The sequence below is a fragment of the Fukomys damarensis genome, unplaced genomic scaffold (assembly GCF_012274545.1).
Source record: "Fukomys damarensis isolate Sample0158 unplaced genomic scaffold, DMR_v1.0_HiC HiC_scaffold_9, whole genome shotgun sequence".
Lineage (NCBI taxonomy): Eukaryota > Metazoa > Chordata > Mammalia > Rodentia > Bathyergidae > Fukomys > Fukomys damarensis.
Window position 1 is genome coordinate 21,976,412 of NW_022900921.1, and position 6,209 is coordinate 21,982,620.

At 44.2% G+C, this 6,209-nt stretch overlaps 1 long non-coding RNA gene across 1 annotated transcript in view; it reads left to right on the top strand.

Moving 5' to 3' along the window:
* LOC104860879 overlaps window positions 1-5,586 on the top strand; it is a 14,879-nt gene extending 9,293 nt beyond the window's left edge. Inside the window, exons 2-3 of the long non-coding RNA XR_779836.1 lie at window positions 4,520-4,631; window positions 5,527-5,586. This is a non-coding gene — a long non-coding RNA (uncharacterized LOC104860879). The remainder of the gene's footprint in view (window positions 1-4,519; window positions 4,632-5,526) is intronic.
* The last annotated feature ends 623 nt before the right edge of the window (window positions 5,587-6,209 follow it).

The following is a 6,209-nucleotide window of genomic DNA, read 5'->3' on the forward strand; positions in this document are numbered from 1 at the left end:
GGGGAGGGAGGGGGGAGGCCGGGGAAGGGGAGGGAGAAGGAAGAGATTAAATTACTGGAGCCAGAGGCAAACATTCTCAAGATCAGCAGATGTATCACTCAAATGGAGTATTTGAGTCTTTGAGTCCTGTTGACTCTGGGGATAGAGAGACAAGTAGGTCTGAGACCATCCCGAACTGATTCATTTGCAAAAGCAAGATTGCACTTTAGAAGCACTGCCAAACAACTGACTTCTGTATCACCCACTTGGCTTCTCTTCTTCCGTGAGATGTCAGAGTCCTTACAAATGGCTGGAGCAGACAGAAACTGGAAATCCATTGTTCCCATAAGGAGAGTGAAGTCAAAAAATCCAAGGGTAAAGGCAAGAAGAACTGGAAGCCCTGGCATCCAGCAATTGGAAAGATTCTGAAGATAAGATTTCTAGCCAGTTTCAGAAGCCCTCCTTGTTCCTTTTCATGCCTCTTTCCCCCCAAAATGCTCATGGCTGGACAGCCACAGGCCTTTGGTCTCATCAGGGTTTCTGAGCCAACTCTGACAGAGGCCAAGGTGGAGGAGAGAATAGATAGCTTACTTCAGATGTTAGAAAAAAAAGCCTAAAATGTTTTAGTGTTTGACACATCCCAGGCCCCAAAGTAAGGTATCCAAGGCAGATGTGACTGTTGAAGGGGAGGGATTTCTTAGCTCCTTTCTTCAGCCGTGTACTGGGCACCAGCCCTGCCGTCTTCTTCAGACCCAGGCCTCATTACAAGGAGAGTGAAAGCTGCCAAGTGTTAAAACTAGAATGCCCTGAGCTCTGATCCTGTCTCAGGTGCCGACTGCAGGCAGGTCACTTCAGAAGGTGACTTCTCCTCTCTGAGTCTCAGTGCAGTGCTCTATCATAAAGAACAGGTGAAGGGAAGAATACATAGAACAGCATCTACGGAGCACTTGGCTCAGGCCCCAGTAAGGGGTGACCAGTAAATGACCCCATTCTTCCCTTATGGCCTTTCTATCAGGTCCTTCTGTCACCAGAAAAGAAGCTGTCAGATACAAGTTTGCATAAAAAGCCTCTGGACCACTGCTGGTCAAAGTGACCTCTACTGGTCTGACTTAGAGACCTGGGGAGGGCCCAGAATCTGGTCCTCAGTGGCCCTACAGCCAGAAGATGAGCAGAAGTCAGAGGGAGCCATGTGCAACCCTAAGAAATGCACTGGGTTCTAAGTTGTCTTTGTTGACTCAGGAATTCCTCTCTTGCTCTCCCACTCTCCAGGCTGCACTACCTCCTCCAGCTTGTGCAGGGCTGGGAATTAATGCCCCCTATAGCTTGGACCAGATCAGCCCCTATTTACTAAGCAGAATGGAATAGTGGGAAAAACAGGTCGCAGGGGGAGGCCAAGCATCCTAAATCAGTGCCTTTCTGGTCTCTTCACTGTTGAAGCCCCAGCCCAGGCCTCAACTACTAACCTAACAATGGGAGCCCCAGTCTTAGTTCGCCTCTAGCAGACAGTTCCTCTCAGTGTCCAACACATCTGAGGGTTTCCCAGGCTCATGCTGCCCCCTAGAGGTCATCCGTTGAAACTTTTGTTCCTGAGCCGGCCAATGCTGCGAAGAAGCTGGGAAAAATGAAGCCATGGGTACCCAGAGCCCTGCTACAACCTCCTGTCTGAATGGCGACAGAGTACAGAGGAAAAGATCTACACATTGGAGTGATTCAGCTGCTCCTCTTGACTTCTCTATTGTACAATTGGAATCACGATGCCAGCCACACAGAGCCTTTGAGAAACTAAAATTACATAACCATCAGAACATAATTACAATTATTCTAGCTAGGTGTGGAGAGCTTATTATGAGCACAGCACTGTGCTTTACACATATCAACTCATTACACCCTCTCTAAAGACAAACTTCTGAAGGAGGCTCTATTAGTATTCCCACTTTACAAAGGAGAAAAATAAGATTCACAGAGAGGCTGCGATTTGCCCAAAGACACACTCTTCAAGGGCACAGCCAGGTTATCAGCCCAGGCATATGGGACACCAGAGCCCGGTCCTTCACCTACCACCAGTTCCTGCTTCCTGATAAATTCAATTTACTCTCTATCATCACCTCTGCATTATCTTTCCCCTGCCTCTCTCCCCCGACACTTCTCCTCCATCTTTTCTTGGTTTTCTGTTGTCTTCCTTTGACTTGCATGTCAGCTTCCCCAAGTCACTCCCAGCACCATGGTCCCAGCAGAGAGGAAACTCATGTCTGTGCACAGAGGGAGAACACTTCTGCTCAATAAGGACAGTGACAACACACTCTGGACCTGGATCCTGGTGCAAAAGATGCCTAGAGCCACATCCAAGCCTCCGACTTGCACAGATGTTGATGATGCAGCAACAAACTATTTTAGGTTTATGGCCAAGGGGTTCCAGGAGCATCGCTGGGCCAGTAGGATGGTGGCTAACAATTATAAAGCACTGACTACCAGGCACTGGACAGTGCCTGCTCTCACTGAATCAAGCAATAACAGTGAGGTTGTTCGTACAAGACCCTTTGATAGGCAAGAAGCCTGTGCAACTGGTGAATAAAGATAACTGCAGAGCTAATTAGGATCTTATAATGCAAGGAGGTTAGGGGAAGAACAGTAAGTATAATCCTGGGTTCCACTGGAAACCAAAAAAGTGCACAAATTCCAAAATGGGAGTTAGAAGTTGGGTCTTACTGAGTGAAGGTACCACAGGGTCTTAATCGAGGGTTTACTAGGAATGTGAATCTCGCAAAATTCTACTGAAATTTGTCCTTGGTTCTACAGGAGATAATAGGAAAAGAACATGGCATTGTGCTAATTTAAAATGGTAGCTATGAAATGTCTTCCCTGACTCTTCCCAGTACTCTTTACTTTGAACCTGGGACACAAGGAACAGGTGACTTGGAAATAGCCTGAGTTCTTCATTTCCCTGTTTCCGGCAGCAGTCCCTATTCTGCCCTGTGGTATGCTGTAATGTGAAAATCTCTAACCTGGGAATTGGAAGTTTGGGTAATAGTTCCAGCTTCCTGGACTGCCACTGTTTCCTGGGAAGATGACAAGGTCTTGGAACCTCCAACTGCTCACTGTTAAAGTCAAGGAGTTGAACTTGGTCATAATTTTCTGGAATCTTGACACTCTTGGCTTTATCTCTAGTAAAGATGAAGCTATTGCCTTCTCTTCCTGGCCATACAGAATTCAAGTGTACAGGAATTATCATTGTGTCACAGTGGGAAGGACCAATGGTTCTAGCCCTAACTTGGCCATTTACCAATTGAGGACACACCAAGCCACATGGGATGAGCCCATTTTCCATCTTACTACCTCTATCACAGAGCTACTGGGGGTGACATCTATCTATCTATCTATCTATCTATCTATCTATCTATCTATGAAGCATTTAACACACAGTAGGCACTCAGAAATCCTCTGTTGCCAGAATGACAGGGCCCATGTGGAGGTGGATTTAACTAAATTACGGGCTTAAAAAATGGAATAGTTGGGCCAGAGATTTAGCTCAGTGGTGCCGCCACCTGCCTTGCCTTGAGTTTGAGTTTGATCCTTGGTACCAAAAAAAAAAAAAAAAAAAGGAATACTTCCTGCTCCAAAGTGACTTGGACACATTTATGCCTATCAAAGATCAGCTCCCAGCAAAGGACATGCTTCACAGCACCAGTTAGTGCACCTGGAAATCAGGAGCTGTATTATTTTCCCTGATGGTTTTGGAAATAGCTAGAGTTAAATCTATTGATGCCAAAACACTGGCTTGTTCCAGAAACTAGAGCTGACTTCCTTTACTCAGGAAGAGACTTTTAAGAGAAACTGCTTGTTCTCTTTAAAAACACCCTACTTTTTCCCAAGTTGGAGATTCAGATAGGCCCTTCTTCTAGTGTTCCAGAACTGCAGATTCTGAGGGTCTAAAATAAAAGGCATCTTGGAGGACACTAGCTCAACCCTCATCTGATAGGAAAGAAATCAAAGGTCTACACGTCTCAGGTAACACAGGCAGTTAATCCAGGGTGGATGAGGTGCAATTAAATGATGGAATTAACTTTCACTGTACAGTCCTGCATTTTCTACTTCACACCGCACTTTCATGCATCTGAGTTCACTTTATGATCTTTGAGATAGATATCAGTGTCTCCATTCAATGGACAAGGAATTCCAAGTTCAAAATGTTAGAGGGGTTTGCCTATCATCATCAGCCACCGGTGCCTCACCGCCAAGGTTGACCCAGGAACTCTCTGTGGCTCTGGGAAGCATCAGTACTTGAGGCAGTCCAGGAAGCTGGAACTGTTACCCAAACTTCCAATTCCCAGGTTAGAGATTTTCACACTACAGCATGCCACAGGGCAGAATAGGGACTGCTGCCGGAAACAGGGAAATGAAGAACTCAGGCTATTTCCAAGTCACCTGTTCCTTGTGTCCCAGGTTCAAAGTAAAGAGTACTGGGAAGAGTCAGGGGAGACATTTCATAACTACCTTGTTAAATTAGCACAATGTCATGTTCTTTTCTTATTATCTCCTGTAGAACCAAGGACAAGTGCTAGAGGAAGGCAAGTATACTTAGGTATCCTGGATCCAGAAGTTTAACTAATGAAGCATGCAATGGAAGCCTATGTACATCAGGATGACTACTAAGTGTGAGTAGAGTGATCCCTTACATGCCCAGAATCAGGGAAGATGGACTATGTCCCTTTCAAAGGCCACCTACTTGCCTAGACCTATGACAAGTACTGGTAATATCGGGAAATGTGGCTCCTGACTCAAGAAGCTGAAGGCTGCCTGAAGAGACAGTGGTAACTCCAATGAACCAATGAGAATGGCACTAGTCAGGTAATTGAAAAAAACCCACTATGGGGCCAAGGATTTAGCTCACTGGTAGCATGACTGCCTGGCAAGTGCAAGGTCCTGAGTTTGATCCCTGGCACACACACACACACACACACACACACACACACAAAAAAAAAAAAAAAAAAAAAAAAACCCAAAAAAACAAACAAAAACAAAAACAACTATGATAACGCACGCCACATGGATGACTCCAAAACATTATGTTGGGTGGCAGAAGCCAGACATAAAGGATACTGACCATATGATTCTATTTATATCAAACCATAGAAAAGACATCCAATCTGTAAGGACAAAAAGCAGATGAGAGGCTTCCTGAAACACAGAATGATTTGGGGAGGTTGGAAGTGTTCCATATGTGATTGTGGTAATAAACTGTATATAAGCTTTTTTTGCATAAATTTGTCAATATTCACTGAAAGGTACACCTAAAATATGTGTGCTTATTATAAATAAATAATACTATAAGAGTTATTATAAAAACAGTGTTTGCTTTTGTGGGACTTTTGGTTTGGTAGAAAATGTAGCTATTAATATAGTCATTGTGTAAATAAATGAAAGATAATTTATTACGGGGACAAGGACTATGAGTGATATTACATGGAGTATAAGGGTATGTAATAAAGACATGGTCAGTTCAGTGGACTGAGAGACCCTTCCCACAGAATTATTAATCTGAGCTTACAGCAATCAGAAAGCACGAATCAGAGAAGATGGCTTGGGCTGAAGGAGCATCATGTGCTACAGACCTGTGGTTGGAGAGAATCTAATGAGGACCATTGAAAAAAAGGCAATGGGACTGGAACAGAAGGTAAGGAGTGGTAGGAGGTGAGTAAAGGTTTCCCATAGAGAGACAATTAGTCTTAGATAAGAGTTCCCATGAGAAATGGGAAGTCTATTGAAGGGGTTTAAGGAGTCTTAGGACGTGAGGTAAAGAGCTTAGTTGGTGGCTTAACACTGTGGAACTAGTAGTCATCTCTCCTTTACTCTGACTTGAAGGTTCCTGCGATTAGAGCCAACTCCTACTAAATTGTGTAGCCCCCAAACAAATTTCAGTAGTACTGAATATAAAATATTGGATGCATAAGAACCACTCTAAATGAGTGAATGAAGAAATGGACAAATGACTAGACTTTTCACAGAATTCAATTACATGCTGTTCCAAAGTCATTTGATAAATGATAAATCTAGACTAATTTTTTTCCCCACACTGAAGCTCTGACAGAAAGGATAGGAGGCTTGACCTCCATATTGACCAACATGGCTCCTACTCCTGAGTATAGAAGAAACTCACTGCCAGGGAACAAATCAGATGCCACCTCTTCCCCTTGCCTCTACTTTCATAATAGGTCCTACAGCTTGTCAGTCAA